Consider the following 22,920-nt stretch of genomic DNA (forward strand, 5'->3'; position numbering starts at 1 on the left):
CCAGTAGATTCTCCACCCGATGAGTAACTAAGTTGTAGCAGCGTCAAGCAACAGAATATGTGAATATGCGCGTGTACATGCAACAAAATCCAAAGGTAACACTTTTCGATAAATTAAGCCGTTTTGGACAGCCACTCACCTGAGGGCCTGTCTTCTAAGGCCTTGTATATTTATCAAGTTTTGCGTTTAGCAGCGAATAATTCCAAGCACGCCAACAAAAATCCAATATAATTATCCACGGCATCCAATATAATTAGCAGATGACGCCGAAATATTTCAGCTATTGTTTCAACTCCTTCTCTAGAGATTTATTGTGCACAGCAGAGAACAATGAGACACCGAGGCACACGCGAGAATAATTATCCCTGAAGTTAACACCAGGTAGAAAATTTGCCACCAAATCCTGGTCACGGCACCATATGTTTGTTGAGTGTGGTTCGAATGGCAATTTCTACGATCCAAAATTGTACTTGCATGTACCACCAGATACTTTCTTTCAGCGTTCCAAAAAATTATATCCACGTTTTAATTAAACAATTCAAAAATTCGCAATCCTTTTTATTTACTGCTTGACTATACAATGTCTTCTAAGCTACTGATCTGATCATCTCGCTATCGGTCATCGTGAAGCTGCATAGTGTGATCGTTACGCCTACATCCTTTCTCTGAGTACGATCGATGTCCGATAGTGATGGTCATTTTTATTTTAGTATAACACTTTAACATTTTAATTCGTCGACAAATTCATTTTTTAATTAGTTTAAGTTTTAACCATTTGTAAATAGTAATTAAGTTGCTTTTAGAACATTTCATTTTATAATTTTTGACTAACGGGTAACACCCGTTTCATATCCCTCCTATCCGATCTATAAACTTTTACTTAGTCGCGGCAATACATACACACACTCTTTACAGATACACGGGCCAAAGGTTGTGCAGTCCACTGATGATTCAACAAGAGCCAAAGGTTGTACCGCTCATGACAACTCTACACGAGCTGATGATTGCGCCGGCTAGTGACCATTCTAACCTGGATTCCTCGAGTCGAGAAAGAGGCACCACGCTAGATATGGGGTACAGACTAGGGGGGCGTTGCTGATTAATGGTCAGCTGCATCCCAATAGGAAGTATCCCGTGTCGGGCACACGTACAGAGCATCGAAGACTGCAACATACCAATTATGAGAACACTTGTAATACTAACCTCGAGCCAACCGCGAGTAATCGGTTACATATTACTAACATAGTTGTAAGCAAACATTGTCGAAATATTGAACTCCCGGCCCCGTTAGGCTGACACCATATGAGCCTTAATAAAAATATATATTTTGGATAAAAAAACAGGAAGTGGGTTATATCTATGGTATAACCGCAAGGGTGACGTAGGACTATCGTTGATTTAGAGATCATTTGTTTGAAGTTGAATCTAAATCCATTCTGAATGAATGAATAAATGAATATTTGGGGGACTTCGAGAACGAGAGAGTTACGTTGGAGGCACAAGGTTTTATGCATCCAATATAGGATACGAAAAACCTTGTTCTGAAGAATTATTTTCTGAAGCTTTTCTGCTAACTGTACTTGATTGACAAATCACAAACCCAAATGTATTATATGGATATTTTATAGATAGAAAACATTAAAATAAACTCTTTCGCTTGAATGTCATTTTTCAATTCCAAGGGGAACTGGCAGATTATTTTCCAGCAACGATTAGATATTTCCACATTTTCCTCGATACTGGAAGCCCACCAGTGGTTAATGCTAATTCGATAACCACCTGTTAATAGCACTTGATTGAAACATATTTGGTCACAGTGTTACATGGATAGAAAACATTAAAATATGCTCTTTCACATGAATGTATTTTTAAATTCCCAGAGGAACTGGCAGATTATTTTCAGTAACGATTAGATATTTCCACATTTTCCTCGATACTGGAAGCCCACCAGTGGTTAATGCTAATTCGATAACCACCTGTTAATAGCACTTGATTGAAACATATCTGGTCACAGTGTTACATGGATAGAAAACATTCAAATAAACTCTTTCACATGAATGTATTTTTAAATTCCCAGAGGAACTGGCAGATTATTTTCCGGATCTTTCTCGATGCTGAATGGCATCCAAACGGAAAGAATTCCGTGCGTGTATGTGTGTGTGTAGCGGCTGCTTCGATGGTCACCTTCTCTTCTCCTGAAGGATCGGCTTCCCTGTACTCCCTTACAGTTTCAAACAAACTGCTTGCGTTTCAGGACAGATCTCGATCCTTCGCCGTCCAGCACCCTCAGCAACGATGTTGTCTTGTTGATGTCCTCACGAAAAATTAATGCATCTCACCATCAAAATATCGCTTAAGTATGCTTTTTGTGCGTGATTGAATCGAGAGAAGGCGTGATTTACGATGGCAATTTGGAAGGCAAACTAGAGGGGAATGAACCCTCTGAGCTCGAAACTTTCGGCGACTGTGCAATAATCGATTGCGGGCGCATACAATATTGGATACGGAAATATCCTACTGATCGGGAAGAATAATCTTCAGAAGCTATTCTGTTAATTGCGATTGATTGAAAAATCAAACCAAATGTATTTGGTCACAGTGTTACATGGATAGAAAACATTCAAATAAACTCTTTCACATGAATGTATTTCTAAATTCCCAGAGGAACTGGCAGATTATTTTCAGTAACGATAAGATTTTTTTATACATTTTCCTTGATACTGGAAGCCCACCAGTGGTTAATACTAACTCGATAACCACCTGTTTTTTTTTATCCCATTTATTTATTTAAGGCTCATTAGCATTTTAGCTGTAACAGAGCCGAATTTTAATCGTGTACATGTCACATGGTTATCATATCTATAATTAGCACATTACACAGTTGCCATTCGCCAGTATTTCTTCTATACCATTACATATGGTACATTTACACAGTAGCCATTTAGACGTAAGAGTATTCTTTCTGTTCTTCCATTATCCAGTGGGACCACCGGACAGCGGAGACAGTTGATTGATCATTGTTGAGTTATTTATAGAACAGCAGCCCGATGTGTCTTGCAAAGCAGAGCAGTTGTATGGATGAATGGATCTTATTTCGACCGTGGATCGATCTCCATCGATGATGATTGTTGCGTGGACGTAGTTATTCTGTAACAACACAAAGATGGTCATTGAGGGCCCTGAGTTTTGAACTCACGATCGATCGCTTACTAAGCGAACGCGCAACCAATATGGTTACGAAGACCCCCATATAACCACCTGTTAATAGTACTTGATTGAAAAATATTTGGTCACAGTGTTACATGGATAGAAAACATTCAAATAAACTCTTCACATAAATGTATTTTTAAATTCCCAGAGGAACTGGCAGATTATTTTCCAGCAATGATTAGATCTTTCCGGAACTTTCTCGATGCTGAATGGCATCCAAACGGAAAGAATTCTGCGCGTGTATGTGTCGATCCTTCGCCGTCCACCTCCTCCAGCACGTTAGGCAACGATGTGGTCTTGTCGATGTCCTCACGAAAAATGAATGTGTCTCACCATTAGAATATCGCTTAGGTATGCTTCTTGTGTGTGATTGAATCGAGAGAAGATGTGGTTTACGATGGCAATTTGGAAGGCAAACTAGAGGGGAATGAACTCTCTGAGCTCGAAACTTTCGGCGACTGAGCAATAATCGATTGCGTACGCATACAATATTGGATACGGAAATATCCTACTGATGGGGAAGAATAATCTTCAGAGGCTTTCCTGCTAATTACACTTGGTTGAAAAATTACAAAATAAAATGTATTTGATCGCTGTGTTATATGGTTAGAAAACATTAAAATAAACTATTTCACATGAATGTATTTTTAAATTCCCAGAGGAACTGGCAGATTATTTTCCAGAAATGATGAGATCTTTCCGGAACTTCCTCGATGCTGAATGACATCCAAACGGAAAGAATTCCGCGCGTGTATGTGTGTGTAGCGATGTCTTCCCGGGGAACCGTTTGTGGCATCACTCTCCTCCTGATGGATTTCCTTCTAGCCTAGGGTGCACAAACAGGCTCTTGGTGACACCGTTCATCCGCGCTTTCATGATAAACGAAGAGCTTCACCACAACAGCGACAACATGCTCCAATCGCTGTTCAATTAGAACTGAGTGGATTCCCGAGCGGCGCTCGCTTATATACCGATTGGTGATTTTAATAGCCTGTTTTGAAAGCAATTTTAAGACTATTGAACCAAGTTTTTGGATCAAAAAGTAACAAGTATAGAACGCGTAGACATTTTATCTTTCGAATGAAGTGTTTATCATACCATTTCGTTCAGTTGTTTAGGAGCTATTAACGCTCAAAATCTCGGTCTCCGGCGTAACGCTTTCGTTTTCGAAAATCAGAAAACAGGTCACGTTTTCATGAATCAAAGTTAACGTTAATAACTTTTTTCACTGTGAACGAATTCTCATGATTTGCATACCAATCGAATCGGAAATTCTCTATGATTTGTTTGATATGCTATACAATACAATTCGCTAATCTCTAAATGGTTTGAATTCATGAAAACTGGAAGAATTTCCTTTTTTCCCATACATGTCTTGCCGATTTGTGTGCTAACCCTGCCCGTATTTTGAATGCTTATAACTCGAACATTTCTTAACAGATCGGAAAGATGTTTGCATCAATTGATAGTAAATATTTCTACGCATCTATCACAATTGATAAAATATTATTTTTCATGAGATCAACAATTGAAAACCGGTAAAATGTCAAGTGTTATCTAAACGTCCCAACTGCCAAGTTTTGATAGGCCCGATTTACGGTTTCCCCAACACAGACTTCAAAATCGATGTACCTGTGGAAATTCGCAATCCGCTCTGCAAATATACAGTCGGGGGTATTTTTGTTCCCACCGAGATGTGTTTCCCTAACACGGACTTTCGCCTTGCAAATACATGCAAGTCAGGGATATTTCATGGTGTTGAGTACTTTTGTACTCGCTTGTCGTTATGCAGACCGGAATAGGTTTCCCTAAAACGTACTTTTGAACTGAGAAGCCTGGGAAAATCGTCATTTCAGATATTAGAGGTGAATGAACTTTCGCGGTTCGAGAACTACGTAAACAAGAGATGTAGTGTTTTTTGTAATTTCATAATTTCAGAGGGACAATACAATACAATGATCGTTTGACAATTCTTCCGTTCACATATTTTGGTAGTCCCAGGCATCATATCAAACGTAAAAGGACGTTCATCAAATTTATTTGTAACGAAGAACATAATTTATTACAAAAATTTTGAAGCCTTCTAAAATAATATTCGAAGTGGTAAACAAGTGGATTGCATAATATAATTGCGTAGTTGTACGTCGAAAATATGCGGTCGTGTCCTAGATACAAATCCTTACAATGTTTTTTTGACGTAGGACTACGTCTAACCGGAAGATATAGGGGGTGAAATGAAAATCTAGGCACTGAACAAGTAGGAAAAAATGCAAGATTTGGAACGCTTATAACTCGAGCATTTCTCAATAGATCGCAAAGGTTTTTGCATCAATTGATAGGAAATATATCTACGCATCTATCATAACGAATAACATTTCATTTTTCTTGAGATAAATAATTAAATAATTGTGAAATATCAAGCATTGTCCAAATGCACTATGTGCCCATTTTTGATTGGTCCATTTTGTGCTCCTCAAATCGTACCGTCCAAAACGGGCAACCAGAGCAGCAGCAAAATACAATGAAGCACGATTGGAAAGGAAAAAGAAAAAAAATTAACGAAACATTGGTCGCAGTCTCACACATGCATAATTCTCGAGCCAGCCAGTCAGCTTAAAAATCCCCGCTCCGCTGCCGTAACGATCATTCTCATCGAAACCGTACACCACATCGTTTCGCATCACATCACATCAATAAACCAACACAAGCAGCCATGTCTGGACATGACAAAGGAGGAAAAGTGAAGAGAAAGGCAAAATCCCGCTCGAACCGTGTTGGTTTGCATTTCCCCGTAGGTGTATTCACCAATTGCTCCACAAGGGTAGCTAGGCCGAGCGCGTTAGTACCAGTCCACCTAGCCGCCGTTATATAGTTCCGGCCGCCGAAGTGATCGAGTTGGCTGGCAAAGCTGCTCGCGACGATAAGAAAACTCGCATTCAGAACAGAACACATTCGGTTCGGTGGACCACGAGTACTAAGATTTCTAAATTGGAACCATTCCATAAAATATGGCGCTTTTCAGGGCCATTAAACCTTCCAAAAAAGAGTTTACGAAATACAGTTAAATGCTTTCTAAAACAATATCCCAAATAATAATAAAACACAAATTTATTTTTTCATAATTTGTTTGCCAGGAGATAATTTGTTTGAGTATGAGAATTTGGCAGTTGTTCTGAGCTTATTGATAGTTGGGGACTTTCCCGATTATTCAATTTTCACCAATTCTTAAATTGATTTTAGATTGAAAGTACAGTCATTTACATTTAGCTCGACATTTAGCTAATTGGACGGACCTGTAATGCGACATATTTATTTGGACATTTTTGTAAATATAAAGTTCGGGGTCCAAATTTTGACCCCACATTAAAAGTGGACACTGTACCACTGTCATCGCAAATGTTCAATTACAGGTTAAAATCGCCTCCAATGCGACACTGAGTGGTGTTTCGGCACGTCGCATTAAATATAATTTATGTTGTACAGTAACTCACAGTCACAGTCACAAGCTGGATGGGAAGAAATTTTCTAACTGTGAAAGCTGTGGCGAGTGGCAAACGCAATCGCTAAACAGGAAGGTTTAGCCGAACAAGATGGGGATATCGAGTGATAACAAAACAATAAACTCTTTAGATTAAAGATAATTTTGTGATCCTGAAAAGGACCTTTTTTAGCCTGCATCTGAATCCAACGAGCGAATAAATCGTAATGAATGTATTTTCTTCTTCTTCTTCTTTTTGGCTTTAAGAGGGTTTAAACTTTTCAGTTCATTCGCCTCTATGAATGTATTTTTTTGCCATCGCTGCCTTTTAACGCTCATTCGTTCGTCTCGTTGGACTCGCCCCTTTGGCTGAGTCTGCCGATTTGTCTCTATCCTGTGAGCGTGTACCGCTAAAGTACAAAACGCGCGGATCCGCTGAAAAATATATCATTCTCTTTCAAACCGTAAATCAGTGTGGTTGTATGGCATCATTTCACATCTCACCGCATCAACGGATTGGTGCCGTAGCACCAGTATACCTAATAGCGGTTATAGAATTTCTGCCGCCGGAGTGCTCGAGTTGAGCACATTCGGTTCGGTGGCAACAACTAGTTTCAGCGAGTGGCAAACGCAATCGCAAAACGGCAGCAGGTACAAGAAGGAAAAAGTTTGTTTATACAACCTGCTTTGGTGGCAAAACTAGCCTCCGTAAAACACGGCGCTTTTCAGGGCCATTAAACCATTCAAAGAAGAGTTATTAAAAGTTATTTACAATACCAATGCATTCTAAAGTGACATAATATGACATATAATATGAACTGAATTATTTTGTTTATGCGTGTTTTTGAACTTATTGATGGTTGGGGTCTTTTTAGATTGATCAAACCCATACATGGTTTCCGAATTAAAAGTGGCTTCAAATTACAATACATTGTATGCAGGATGGCATTAACGAATTTTCTCGGTAGCATGAACTGCTTTCTTTGGTTGATAACTGATGTTGAAAATTGACTGACGTTACATCTGCATTGTATAGAAAAATAACTAAGGAGCAACATGATGAGCTATGTAGTTCCTGCTGCTCTGTTCTTATTTTAAAGGACTTTAATCCGAAGGTCATCCGTCCCTGTATTTACTGTTGGTTTTTCAGAACGCTTATAGCTCGTTTATTTCTCGACAGATCGTAGAGTTCGTCTCCAAAACCTCAGTTCTTTTTCATTTTTATTTACTTTGTTTGCGGAGACTACAAATCTTACAATTCATTCGTCTCCGAAACCACAGTTTAAGGTACGGTAATGTGCTCAATAGTGAAATATATGATCGTGAATGAGCTGATGACCACCTATGCATTCCCTATCACAGCCATCATTTTGATTGTACGATATGTGCATACGCCAAAAGAAGTTTGTAAAAAAAAACGCAAAAACACAACACCAAAGGTTCTTTTCTGAACCCCCAACATGTTCATAAAGAGTAAACAGTAAACTAATCCATTTTTCAGGTAGATAAGTAGGTATTCACGTATGAGAAAATAAAACAATATATTTAAAATATATATTTAGCAAAAGCTGTCCCCTTTGTATGGTCCTACGTCACTCCGGTTATGTCCCCGACATTACCCACCCGTCTTTTCTTTTTTGGGAATTCAATTTTCCGAATTTGTTTTCAGAGTTCTCCGAAAATTTTCAATTGTCATGTTTGGTTGGAATATGTGTAATATTTTTATGAGACTCTCTTCCACTTTCCTGAGAAGGAAGGGGTGTCAAACCGTCAATAAACATTTCTTGTCTTCGTTCTTGATTAATTCTCGTATTATACAGAAATTTGTATTTCATTTGTATGACAATCCTCGCTCCCCCCGCCCCTTGCTAAGAGAATAGGGAGCAGTGTCGAACAACCATAGAAACAGTCTTGCTAATGGTTACCATCGTATGACTATTCGTGGAGACGTATGTGGTGTGTCATTAATGAACATCAGAACATGAACAGTCAAAGTACCGTACTAAAGTTATTACTCCCTAAAACCTTCATATGCCAAATTTGGTTTTATATGCTTGAATATTTCTTTATTGTGTTAAGTTTCAACAGAGGAAAATTCTCCGACCTTCATAAATTTTGATAATTTGTGGCACTGGTCTACACGTCATTCTGACCAAGCTTCCCGGAAAAATGACAGGTAAGTGTAGGCTAAGGAAGTGGGTGGAAAGTAACGTGATTACACGTGTGGGTGCTTCCCTTGATCGCGTAGTTAGATTCGTTAGTCGACCCAGAGGTGTTATTAAACGTTCAATGCTTTACCGCCGTATAGTTTTTCACATTCATCGATCAGCTTATCTATCACGAGATCCATGGTGAGATCCTCATCCGATCTGCTCTCCAGTACCGTCGTGAGAGCATCAAACGCTTTCGGGAGACTCCTAAGTAGCATAGCTACCAGCATGTATTCATAAAGCTGCTACCCGGTTGTTGTCCATGCCCGCAACGCGCACCTTCATCCCTTTACCTTGTAACTCCCCGGCCAGTGAACCATTGTCGAGATCTTGGTCTGTGCTAAATAATAACATACAAAACAACAACAAACTGAACTGAAGCATTATAGAAATTATTTTTACCTTATCCATATTACTTATACTATTTATACTTACTTATTACTTATACTATTACTTATATCGTGAATTATTAGAAGGAACTAAACGTAAGCGGAATGAATTACATGCAAACTACTGATAAATTAAGAAATTATGAAAATTGAGAAACGCGCACCTTCATCCCTTTACCTTGTAACTCCCCGGCCAGTGAACCATTGTCGAGATCTTGGTCTGTGCTAAATAATAACATACAAAACAACAACAAACTGAACTGAAGCATTATAGAAATTATTTTTACCTTATCCATATTATTTATACTATTTATACTTACTTATTACTTATACTATTACTTATATCGTGAATTATTAGAAGGAACTAAACGTAAGCGGAATGAATTACATGCAAACTACTGATAAATTAAGAAATTATGAAAATTGAGAAACGCGCACCTTCATCCCTTTACCTTGTAACTCCCCGGCCAGTGAACCATTGTCGAGATCTTGGTCTGTGCTAAATAATAACATACAAAACAACAACAAACTGAACTGAAGCATTATAGAAATTATTTTTACCTTATCCATATTATTTATACTATTTATACTTACTTATTACTTATACTATTACTTATATCGTGAATTATTAGAAGGAACTAAACGTAAGCGGAATGAATTACATGCAAACTACTGATAAATTAAGAAATTATGTATATATTCGTATGAAAATTATAATCTAACCTGTACATAAAAACTGTGTTTGATTATCATTTTGAAAAATCCGGTTGCAAAAGCAACCTCTGGAGTACCATCCTTACATATTGTAAATAAACTCCTCCATGTTGTCGCCCACGATAGATACAATACGGTACCGCAACTTATGAAAAAGGCCTTTCAGCCATCTTGGAATTTGTATGTAAACAATCTGCAATATTATGCAATATTTTTTTGTGCTTTGTGTGTGGAATTGTTTTGGTGGCAATAAGAGCATTGAAAAGTTGAAAGGTAAGTCTTTTACGGTTATAGTTAGGTTTGGTAATATACTCTATCGTATTATATGTTTCAGCTCAAGAGAATAAATCGACTCTCGGTGTCGGTTGGTGATGGAGATATTTTATCCGCGTTTTGCAGCTAGAGATGTCGGTTAATCGTTCGATTAATTTAAATAATCGAATATCTGTATCAGTAATTTTATATCAAATAATAAAAAATCAAGGTATGAATACATCGAATAATTATCAAAGTAATCGCGATTAATGAAAAAGGGAACCATTTTTTTCAGAAAATACAGTGCAAAATTTGTTTAACCGTCATGGTGTTTCGTCGAAATTTATAGAATATGCTAAATCATTTACGGTAGAAGCTTGATTCCTAGGTGGTGGAGGAGATTGGGAAGAAGAATTCAGCGTCTGCAGGAGTAAAATGCGGACTTGAAGAAGGTGGTCTCAGCTCCCGTTCTAAAATAGTAGTATTCAAATTCAGAGCGCCGAGGAAAATATACCATACTAGTGATCAATGATTCTATGACCAAGCAGAGATATTCAAGCAAATCAGCTATTTCAACAAACAACATTCGAAGAACAGATAATTTTGAATAGCCAAAATTTTGGTTGGTGCAAAAAAAATGCATGTCGGACTCGACTAATATCGACAGACTCGATAATATGTGATTCGATTATATACAATTTTGAACTCGATTATATACAGTCTGGAAAAAAATATTTTTTTTATATTTTAAGTATGACTTATTTCAAGAAGGAAGGTAACCTTTTAACGGTAAGGTGAAATTTAAGTGGCTATTACATGTACAGTGGGGTGAAAATCGTCATTTTCAAAGTTTTTGCTTGAGTTTTCACCAGTTATATCGTTATATCGTTATTGCAGCCAAATTAAAAAAGCAGAAGTTGGGTGTCGAAAAACAAATTTTAGAGCGGTTAGAGAGCTTTAATTTAATTGATAGAAATGATCTAGTTCAATATAAATTTTCAGGATAAAATTAATAATAACACATTAAATATTATTAACTTTCAAGTTTTCCACTTCCAAAATGTTAAAATCCACTAATTTAGATGTTCCACTACTATATCCTGTACAAAATTTTCTCATATTTCAAATGAAAGCAACAGAATCGTCTTCCGTAGCGTAGTTTTTAAAGTAGAGCCAGTTTGAGGCAACAAGTCCGAAACAAAAAAAAATAGTTCTATAACTATTTCATTGTTGAAATTCGAACACATGCGTAGAAGGATTTTTATTCATCAAATATGATCGTCTATTACCTCCTGAAAGAATCTGGATAAATTTATTTTTTTCATGCGAGAAAGGTATTTTCTGACTTTGAGGGGGTGAATCAAAAATCAAATCCCTCTTTTATATTCAAGAAATGAAAAAAACATACAAAAAACGATTAAAAACTTTTTTCTGACTCGATTATATACAGTGAAAAGGAATCAGAAACTGTATATAATCGAGTCCGCCCTGTATTGTGCATCATTTTCATGGTGTGCTCTTTTTTTTAATCATCCTCAAAAAATCATGAACTTCAAAATTATGACATATTTTTTTTTATCATAAATGTCTGTTTGTTTTGATTACAAGAAATAAATATTCGCGCGATTGATCGAATACTGAAAGACAATTATTCGAATCAATCGAATATATAAAAATCATCCCACGATTAATCGACAATCGAATAAACGAAAAATTTAGACATCTCTATTTGCAGTCAAATCCCTTCCCACAATCCTCTGTATGTTTATACCGTTTCCCCTCGCGCACTTATTGACGACACGGTCACACCTTTATTCTACACATCTTGGTTGTCGCCTTCGCTAAAGTTCGTGCTGCATCGAGATGGAAAATGGAAGGTGGGAAGATTTTTGAAATCTGTGACGTCACAGATTTTGTTTATGTATGTTACTTTTCTTATAATAGTCCACTATATAGGAAAAGTTTTGTTATTAAAAGTAAAAATAAGCAGATGAAATGAACGAACTAGATTTTTTTTTCCTAAATCAATGCTAGCATTCAAAATCATAAGGGCCTGACATTTTAACAGAAACGGAAATTTCAGTATTTTTGAAGTGTTCTAAATATAATTTCAATTCAATTTTACTTCTCGTTACGTCGACCAGAAACGAAAACGAACAAAGTCAGAGTCACACAATCTTTTGTTCCTTTGACGGATAAACATTTGACAGTGCATGGGAAAAAAGGTTGGAAGTTTTTTCATGTAAAATCAACTTGAAAAATAAATTTAATTGACTCCGTATGACTTAGATTGAGACGAAAAGTTTTCCGCTTGAGTCTTAGTTTTAGACGACCGAAGTTTTCAGCACCCTAATTGTGAAAAAAATGATTCCAATTGCTGACAAAAGTCAATCTTCCATGAAGTTGCTCTAGAATCCAAACATAGTAGACATTAGAATACTATTCCTGAAATCAAAGAGAAAAATAAACATTTTAGTTCGTATTAGTATATGTTGTTTTTTTCATAATGCGAAAAATATTATTTGGAAATCTGTAATTAGCTTCTGTATATCCTCTTTCAACGTTATTCGTTGACACATTCGATTTTGTACCATTTGAGTAACTGACTGGTATGCATGATATGTGAACTTCCCATCTTCCTGGCTACTAACACAATCAAAGTTTAACACAACTAAAGCCCGTAAATCTTCCCACCTTCTATTTTTCATCTCGGTGCTGCATATCTCTTTCAATAGAGACACTTTTCCCGTTAGGGCGATTACACATTATCCGGTTTCTGCCGGACCGGTTTCAAAAAGCGCCGCTGGGTTTGGACGGAAAACCGGACAACAATGTGAAAGAGACCTCGTGCTACACAAAACCGTACATCTCTCACAAATACATACATGCATTTATTCATAAGTGGATTTGACAGGTAAACATTGCTTCAAATATTCCGGTTACTTGCAGCTGACTGCAGACGGAAAATCTTAAACCCATAGCTGCTGCGGCAACCACGAGCGTTCTCATATGTTTGTTCCTTGGAAAGTACATAAGACCGATTGTTGGAGTGTAGCACACATGAGCATGATCAAAGTGAGACCAGGCCTCACGGACATTACGCACATCCTGCATCATAACGGCGTTCTTAACGTACCTATCGTGAATACTTCCGCTCCACTTCAGAATACGTTTACAAAAACTAACTCTAGTCCAGTTGCGGTTTACTCATTCATACGCATAATTATTTTGTTTCCAAGCATACACGAATAGCATGATTTATTTCACACGCTCTGTTGCCACATATTTTTTCAACAGTCTCAGAAACACGGTTAGATAAAAGTGCAATTTGATGAACCAATAATAATAACATTCCGTATTAAGCTAGAGGCACTATTTATTTATATGTATAATGTGTTCACTTCCTGTGATTATTTTGGAATTTACTTACAAGAGAATGTATGCACATCTATTCATTTTAGAGTGTTTTTATTTCATTATTACAGAAAAAAATTTACGATTAAAATAACATAATTCGTTCAAACACTATTCCATTGCTGCTTCCGCTGATCCTCGTCCAAGAACGCGCTCAACATATGCCGCAATACCTCGAGCACGTAATCCTGGGGCAATGGCAGCTTCTCGAGCCCAATTCGCATCACAGCTATAAATACGCGGGTCCGGAGCAAAGAATGACCGAATCAGATAAGCTGGAATTTCGTTCTGACAGAACCGATGCTTTGGCGTCGGGCATGGGAACATTTTGACCACAGAGCACATATAGGACAGTTTGGGCTTGAGTGCCTCGGTTTCGTCGTCGATCGTGTCCCGAGTCAGGTCAAACTGGAATACCCAAAGAATATTAGACGAGAGAATTGTTTTTAGTGTGTTCAAATTAACAAAAACTAACCTTCTCATTCAGCTCGATTAAGGCGCTCAAAATCCGCCCATTGATGAACCAGTTGGAGATTTGTTTGACCTCCCCGATCTCGTTCAGTAATAATTTCAAATAAGGAATGTTGCCTGTGAACAAAAAATAGAGGTTAATTAAATAACTCGATCTGCTTGTCGAAAAACACCACTCACCGTTAATAACACAGTCCGTGGCAATATGCTCAATGATGACATCGTGCACCTGTGACCATTGCTTCTCTTTGAGCAGAAATTTGCATCACAGAATTAGTTCCACAGCACTGGTAGTTGTTGAAGAAGTGAAATAAAAATTTCAGCATCCACATCACTTGCAAATTATCAACTGGTTTCAAAATCAACAAACAAACGTCAATAGTGCACACATACTATTACATGAGACGAAAAATTGCCTGAATTGCACTAATACTAACAGCATGACAAAAAACTGTCAATTCATGTTGATGGCATAGAGCTTCGTGCGCCGCTTTTGGGAAATGATAGTTATAATGGATTTTCAGGTGCAATAAACTCATATACAAAATAAAAATTATGAATGAAAATTATTATTTTCTGATGAAATATGTTCGTTTTGTAATAAAGTAACACGTTCTTTTGCAATTAGGGAAAAATCCCTGAACAAGAATTGTGTTTAACAATGATTTTATATTATAATGATGAGTTTTAGTGAAAATATCAAGAAAATTATACAAAAATGGTTAAGTAAAAGTCAGTACTTCGTGTTTGAAGTAATAAAATAACATGAAGTAAAAATTTTCATTAAAAAATTGAGTAACTTAAAACTGTTTTGAGGTCTAATACATAATCTTATAGAGGATGATTTGCTTCCCCAAACTGATGTCTCCACCAGACGTCGATACTATACTACTGTGATCGCGAATAATGCTTGTCCGGTCACCGGACATTGTAGTCGCAGTAGACGGCTGCATCACGGCGCCGTGAAGAGGTTGGTACGGTCGAAATTTGCCATTTGGGTTTCAAACCGGTCCGGCAGAAACCGGATAATGTGTAATCGGCCTTAGTGTTACCTTCTGATGATAACTCTGCAACGCGTAGTGGATGAACTGGATGAGAATGAAATTCTACAAAATCATCCCTTCTTTTCCACATAAATTCGCCGAAGTCGAACATAATAGGCATCGTTCGAATAAGCGTCGTGGCAGTTAGTAGAGAGCCGCCGGCAGCTGTTTATAAACAATACCGACAGCAATTCCAATATGGCTGAAAGTGCATTTCATATGATTGTTTCACCTGGTATATATACACTGATAGAAATAATTAGTAAATACGACGAATTTTTTGGTACATGTTACAAATTCTAGTCATTTTCCACCCTACTAATCATTAGTACATGCTACAAAAGAAAAATGATAGGCACAAATGTCAAACGAACTAAGATTTGTTGGTCCAACATATGTACAATATCAGTGAAAATGTTGCTTCTTATTTGTGAGAGATAATCATCAGGGATAATGACAATATTTTTGAAGATTATTTTTCAATTTAAAAGTTGTATTTGATTTCATGTAATTCTACATACTTAGAACATTATTAGAACATATAACTTATTCTATATACAATACAATCCTACAATAATTATCGTCAATAATAATAACATAATACATAATAACGTCATTAAATCTCGTTGCAATTATATTATAAGCAGTGTACAAGGGGAGAGTTATAAACGCAGCCTCAACCACATCAATTTCATGCGCTTTTCCATAATCACGGGTACTTCAACCAGCTCCCGTTTCTCTTCCTATTGCATCGCTCTGGTTTCGTCCGTATTTCGTGCTCCCATATTCCTATGAAGAAGAAAAATACACATATTTTAATGATGTAAAAAATGCAATAAAAATGGATGTTTACCTGAGATTTCTTTTGGATAGTACAGTTGTCCTGATAGTATACTGTGCGGTTCAAATTCAGCCGCTCGCTCTGTCCATTTAGTCTGAAGTTGGAGAAGAGAAATACCAAATGATCAGTGACGAATATCAGGCCATTATTATTAAAACATCCGTTTGTTTCTCCCCGGAAATTCTCGACCAAGGAGATGTTTACATGCAATAAAACTTAATAAGAATAAAAGGCTTACCTCCGAATCGTTCCGTTTTCCAAAGAGAAATGACGATTTCAAAGTGCGCACATCACAAATGTTAGGTATGACAAAAAAACAAGATTACTAATGGTATGGAGTAAAATATACGAATCTCTGGTAGGGACGTTCAATGAATCTGGCATCACTTTTACTGAATTTTGGTAATATTTACGAAAAATTTGTATATTTTACCAATGTTTTGGCTACTAAAGATTTGGTAAATGCATTTACTAAACTATTTCTCCAGTGTAGAGGTGCCTTGGTTCGAACCTGAAGCCGGGTTCAGACGGTGCGAGTAAACATACGAGTCGGTCTAGTCAGTTACTGCAGTGCAGCTACTCACACCGTGTGAACACATCATGCCAGCTAGTGTCATGTGTGATTCGGTGTGCGAGCTACTTCAAAGTTTTTTGAATTTACTCGCACTCGCATCCCTCAAAACGTCAAAAACAGATTTTAGCGCTCGAATCAGGGATGCCAAATCTTGACATTGTCTTTACATTTCTCTATTTTTAAGATATTTGAAAATATGCGAAGATATTTATAGACTTGAAAATTATTGGAAGAACAAATTAAACCCTCATAGTTTCTAAACGGAATCGTTATTATTTAGTTTTGCACGCTGACGGGGCACGTTTTTTAAAAATAGTTTTCTTGGGGATCTAAATATAAAATCATTATCGGGCACGATTTTAATTCAAAATTCACTCAAAACTTGCAAAAAAGTATTGTTCTAAGAAACAGAATACATATTCGATTTAGAAAAAGTAGATTTTCATTCATTATTTTAGTTTTTGAGGCGTATTAATTGCTCCTGCAAATCTACTAACATTTTTATTTCACAAATTGGTACACGAAGCTGCTGTCAAGGCGAAATAAATCAAATTTTGAAAAATCTTTTAGACTGCCATTTGGAGCACCACATACTTTCGGAATTATTTTAGCTATGGATGCTTTCGAGATTTTAAAAAAATTCGACAATAATCTGAACGATATTCCAGAAGAAAGGCACATCATTTCTAGTTTCACTCTTGTAGGTTTAGCATCCTTCATGAGTGTATCTTGGCGTTATATTTGTGGAGCAATTAAATCCAACAGTTTTCTCACTTTTTCAGGTGTTATTCTCAACACTGCTCTGTACTCTCGGAGATCATCATTGTAGAGTTACTTCAATATTGTATTTGTTGCTTCTTTTCTTTGCATCCAATTCCTGGCCCGAATCCTTTTTTCTTTCTGCTTTTTTCGGATAGTACCTTCAGTATAAAATAAATTCAGCACAAAGTATTTTTAAACACGGCCAGCGTGTGTTTCGCTATAAAATTGTGTAATGATAAATTCAACTGAAAACCTAAGATGAAAACTGCCAATAAAGAAGCCGATTTCGGATCAATCATCTGACAAATTCGGACCTGATTGCTGTTTCTGACTATTTGATGGACATTTGAAAAATCGCCTGGCATCTCTGGTAAACCCGTGTCGTGGTATCTGGTTTCTTGTCAGCAGCTCACATTGTGTGAACGGACAAGGCGAGTCAACCATTTGTCAAGCGAGTTCACCGGGTCAGTAGCTGCTCATTGTGAAGTCAGCTACTAGCAACGTATAAATGGGCCTTGAGAGAGAGGAGCCAGCTGAATGACAGATAGTTTGTTTTCTTCTTATTATATTTACGCATTCTCATCAAGAAAATTCCAAACTGACAATTTCAATCAAGCAAGTTGTTGTCATTCATTTATGAGAAAAGTGTTCAAACTTGACGTGAAGTTTTGTTAGTGAGTACATTTGTGCGTTTTATCCCCGATTAGATTTTTGACATAGGACTGCGTCCAACAGGAATATATGGGGGGTAAAAATTTGAACACTGATCATGTAGGAAATAATAAAAGATGTACCAGGTCAGCCCACATCATGGCTTCTAGCGGCATCGGCCCATTCAAACATTTTTTACTTTTGATAATTTCGATATAGTTGTCCTAAAGAATTATTTCGATGATTTCTAAAACAAAATCCGAAATTAGAAGCAAACCGACCTTTATGATTTGTTTGTTGGTGGAGATCTTGTGTGAATTTATGGGTGTTTTGGGCCCATTTGTGACTTTTTCCGATCGTTCATTCAGTTTTCGCGAATTCTTGTATTCTTTCACTGGTTCCAGGTTGATCTATTGCTGCAAGCTCGACGAATCGATTTTTGCAATGTGGGCGATGATTGTCTATCTCCGATGCAATTTGAATATGCAGCGTTCTTCCAGGTTTTTTTACGCGGTTTTTTTTACGCGGATTTTTCAATTAACGCGGTTTTTTTACGAGATACGTATCCCCCGCGTGAAAAAAACCTGTGTGTATGTGGAATACATAAAATAAGAGAAGGGAGGCGATCTGGCGTAGTGGTAACATCCATGCCTCTCACGCTGAAGGTCACGAGTTCAATTCTCACTCCCGACATTCTTCCAAAAATGGAAGTAAAAGTGACGAACCAGCCAAATGAGTTGAAAATCACTATAATACAGACAAAAAAAAAATAAAAATAAAATAAGAGCTAATCTTCCAATGGAAATAGCCAACATTGATTTCTCTCAGGTGCATTTTGAGGGAATTTTGTTTGTGTCCGATGGAAATAATACTAGGTTGACTAAAAAGAATGCTGAGTCTGCATTTTTAACAGGCATTCGGATGAAGATGAGAATTATACTACCAGTCTCTCATAATCTTTGCCATGATATTCCTGCCCATCACTGATGGACCATTCATATGCAATATTTAAATTTGACATGCAAGTTTAATCAAGGCAATAGTATCACTGAAGATCCAATCGAATTGACCGATAGTGAAGGTGAACCAATAGTCTTGTCCAAAAAACTAAAAGGGTCAAGATTCTTTCTCCCCTTTATGTGTGATATAATTTGTATACCACTTCCCATATACAACATATCTGTCGCTTCCAATCAGTCTGCGTAAATGTTGCGCTCACTCTGCCCTCCCTCACAACACCCACTTCCCGTTTGTGACATTGATGAGTGAACATTTTTTGTGCGAGTGTCGAGCAGGAATGAATTGTCTTTCTCAAGATTCATTGTACTCCTAATAAGTGCTCGAAAGATGTAATCTTACGTTGATCGCACTTGATCGAAGAAATTACAAAAAGAATATATTTGACCGCAGTATTTTGCTTTCGGGCAGCCACACCAGCAGTAGCAGCAGCTTTCTTCTTGCTGGTCGCCTTCTTCACAGCAGCAAGTTTGTTTTTGTTTTTTGCAGCAGTAACTGTTCCAAAATGATCTAACCGCTGTACGATTATAATTGAGTGGAGCTGGCATCTACTTATATACAGATTTTTGTGATTTCAATAGCTAGCTTTCAAAACAATTTTTGAGCTGTTGAAACAAGTTTTTGGATCAATAAGTAACACACATATAACGCGTAGACATTTTATCTTTTGAATGAAGCGGTTATCATACCATTTTTTTCATCCGGCGAAGAGGGTTTATTGCTCAAAATCCTGTTTCTCCAATGTAACACTCTCGTTCTCGAAGCTTTGAACTTACACCCCAGTATAGAAATGAAAGATGTAGTCCGACGTCAACATTATTTTCACATAAAACGTCTTGCAAAAAAATGTCATGTTGAAATTTTCTACATATTTCAATACTTCCCCTTGGTTCACCGTGACTGGTTCGCGCTGACATAAGTGTGATCACAACAAACGCGAGCTGGCTCCTCTCTCTCAGGTTCGAACCAAGGCGCCTCTATATATACCAGGTGAAACAATCATATGAAATGCACTTTCAACCATATTGGAATTGCTGTCGGTATTGTTTATAAACAGCATCAGAACGCTGCCGGCGGCTCTCTACAAACGGCTACGACGCTTATTCGAACAATGCCTACTATGTTCGGCTTTCGCGAATTTATGTGAAAAAGAAGGGATGATTTTGTAGAATTTCATTCTCATTTCCACTACTGCATGTGAAAATGCAAAAATGGTGTATCCTACACCCAGAAGACGTATTACTAAAATAAAGTACCAAATCTTTGGTAAGCCAAACATTAGTAGAATGTACAAATTATCTGTAAATATTACCGACCGATAGTAAAATAAATGTCAGATGCAATACACATCCTTACCAACGATTGGTACATTTTACTGTGAGTTATTGGTAACTCAGACAATTGTCATCCTTGGCAACCGCGAAAACTATTTGTTATTATTTCAATTTTCGCCGTGCTGATAACAACAATTAAGGTAAATTATTTAGAATCATTATTATTTGGCTTATTATTTCATTTCGTTGCTGTACTGTAGGTTTTTACATATGGTTTACCTAATCGCGCAGAGCGCAGAGAAACCGATTTACAGTGGTGATACATTGCAACCCACCAGTGGAGGTGGTGGTATCGTACTGGGGATAACCGGCGAAGATGGTGATAACTCAGCCGATAAACACCTGCATGATTTGGTGGACCATTATTTTTCTAAGCTGGTTAAATGTGATAAATGTCAGCAATACTTGCGGTGGTTGATACATCAGGGAACGCTATGCAAGCAGTGTAATCACATAGTGCATCAGCAGTGCTCGGCCACGGTACTTGAACCGTGGCAGTCGGACGATAACGTTGACCAGCCGTAGTCAGCAGGTCTTTGGGCTTGGTCTTTGCTAGCGCCGCAGATTGTTATAATACTTTGCAACGAGCTCAAACAGAAAGCGATGTGTAACTTGAACCTGGATCTGTATAAGCTGTATCGGACGACGTCATCGAACCACGACGAGGTTAACAAACTGCGTGACTCACTCAACGAAAATCTAATCAACACCGATCTGGGCAGCTACTAACTGGAGTGTGTAGCCACGGTGCTAAAGAAGTTCTTACGAGGGCTGCCCGATCCGATCATTCCGGTTATGTTTTACGACAAATTCGTCGTAAGCCTCAAGTAGGATATCCTATACTATTTATATAACTTTTTACTAACTATCCATGTATCTGTCCACAAATAAACTACCAGTGATGCGTAGCAATCCGTTTGCATATCCAGGATCTGCCAATTTACCACAACGCTCAAGTATATCATGATACATCTGATGCGTATATGCCAAATGCATACCAGCGGGAACTGAGAGAGAAACCGACAATACTTATACAAGTGTGGTGCCATATTCTAATGTGTCCTTCTAGGGAGAAAATTTTGTAAGTATGCTTGCCAGCCTTGTCTGACTGTCCCATGTTAATGCGTTTGTTTATTTTTTTCCAGTCAAATCGTGTACAACACGGAAAACCACTTGCAAATAATGGAACTGTTGCTCTATAAGCTGGACTGGAACAAAAAAATACCAGAATTTCTGTCTGCTCCTGCGGTACCACAACGGAAAATATCCCGAAGTGCGGTTGTGCTACAGCAGCAGCAACAACAAATACCCGGTTCATCCACTGTTTTATCAGCAGCATAGGCTGCTTCAAAAAGCCTGCATTCATTGAGGTGATGATGTTGCTTCACCTGTTATACAATAATATAAGCGCCTTGGTTCGAACCAAGGCGCTTATATAAATGTATAACAGGTGAAGCAACACCATCACTTTAAGAAGAAGGGAATCACGGTTTGTGGAGCGGGGGTTGTTTGTTTTGTTATTGCTAGGATACGCCATTTTTGCATTTTCACATGCGAGAGTAGTGGATGAACTGGATAAGAATGAAATTCTACAAAATCATCCCTTATTTTTCACATAAATTTGCGAAAGCCGAACATAGGCATCGTTCGAATAAGCGTCGTAGCAGTTTGAAGAGGGCCGCTGGCAGCTTTTTGTAAACAATACCGACAGCAATTCCAATATGGCTGAAGGTGCATTTCATATGATTGTTTCACCTGGTATATATAGAGGCGCCTTGGTTCGTGTAGAGGGTCACTCCGGTCTGCGATTAATAAAACACCGTTTTGTTACACGTAATATAACCTCTTTTTATTTAAACACTCCGCAGCTGCATCTAACCATCTCTGCGTACTTTCACCGACTCCCCGTTTCTTTTCTCTCGTTTCCTAACCGGTACCGTTCTCAGTAGGTAATGTATCTCAAGATGTCGTAACTGTATTGTATCGCGAGTAGAACCCTACATCCCACCTTACTTCTTATTTTTAAAATGGAACGTATTCCTGAAACTTTTTTTGGCTCCGTCCGTTTACGGTTTGCCGAAGGCTGACCTAACGAATACTCTGAAGAATCCGCGACTTTCATTTCGACCTGTTGATCGACCGGAGATGTTTCTTCACTTGAACTTGGACTACATGCCCTAGCTTTAGCATGAACCTCATTTCTGTTGTCCTTACTATGCGGCTGAGTGGTATTTGCCTCCTCGGGTTGAACTTCTGCCTTCTTCAGATGAGAAACATTTCTTTTGTATTCTTTTCCCGTCTCCAACGAATTAACAGTGACTTCTTTTTTTTTTATCCAAAATATATATTTTATTAAGGCTCATATGGCGTCAGCCTAACGGGGCCGGGAGTTCAATATTTTGACAATGTCTGCTTAGACTATGTTAGTAATATGTAACCGATTACTCGCGGTTGACTCGAGGTTAGTATTACAAGTGTTCTCATAATTGGTATGTCGCAGTCTTCGATACTCTGTACGTGTGCCCGACACGGGATACTTCCTATTGGGATGCAGCTG

At 37.7% G+C, this 22,920-nt stretch overlaps 3 long non-coding RNA genes across 5 annotated transcripts; 1 reads left to right on the forward strand and 2 right to left on the reverse strand.

Annotated features, from left to right (window-relative positions):
* Nucleotides 1-13,741: 13,741 nt before the first annotated feature.
* On the reverse strand, nt 13,742-14,561 carry LOC129769021 (uncharacterized). The gene is made up of 3 exons (XR_008741791.1): nt 14,322-14,561; nt 14,146-14,258; nt 13,742-14,078 (listed from the first exon to the last, which is right to left on the reverse strand). It is a non-coding gene; the product is annotated as an uncharacterized LOC129769021 (long non-coding RNA).
* A 1,199-nt stretch (nt 14,562-15,760) lies between these two features.
* LOC129769024 (uncharacterized) lies at nt 15,761-21,766 on the reverse strand. The gene is made up of 3 exons (XR_008741795.1): nt 16,264-21,766; nt 16,038-16,119; nt 15,761-15,973 (listed from the first exon to the last, which is right to left on the reverse strand). It is a non-coding gene; the product is annotated as an uncharacterized LOC129769024 (long non-coding RNA).
* LOC129769011 (uncharacterized) lies at nt 19,938-22,191 on the forward strand. 3 transcript variants are annotated; one of them, XR_008741778.1, is made up of 5 exons: nt 19,938-20,503; nt 20,564-21,190; nt 21,263-21,444; nt 21,509-21,733; nt 21,814-22,191. It is a non-coding gene; the product is annotated as an uncharacterized LOC129769011 (long non-coding RNA). The 3 variants fall into 3 exon arrangements; XR_008741780.1 differs by having other exon boundaries at nt 20,005-20,019; nt 20,087-20,503; nt 21,509-22,191; XR_008741777.1 differs by having other exon boundaries at nt 19,940-20,503; nt 21,509-22,191.
* Nucleotides 22,192-22,920: the final 729 nt, after the last annotated feature.

This window comes from Toxorhynchites rutilus, chromosome 2, assembly GCF_029784135.1.
Source record: "Toxorhynchites rutilus septentrionalis strain SRP chromosome 2, ASM2978413v1, whole genome shotgun sequence".
In the NCBI taxonomy this organism is placed as follows: domain Eukaryota; kingdom Metazoa; phylum Arthropoda; class Insecta; order Diptera; family Culicidae; genus Toxorhynchites; species Toxorhynchites rutilus.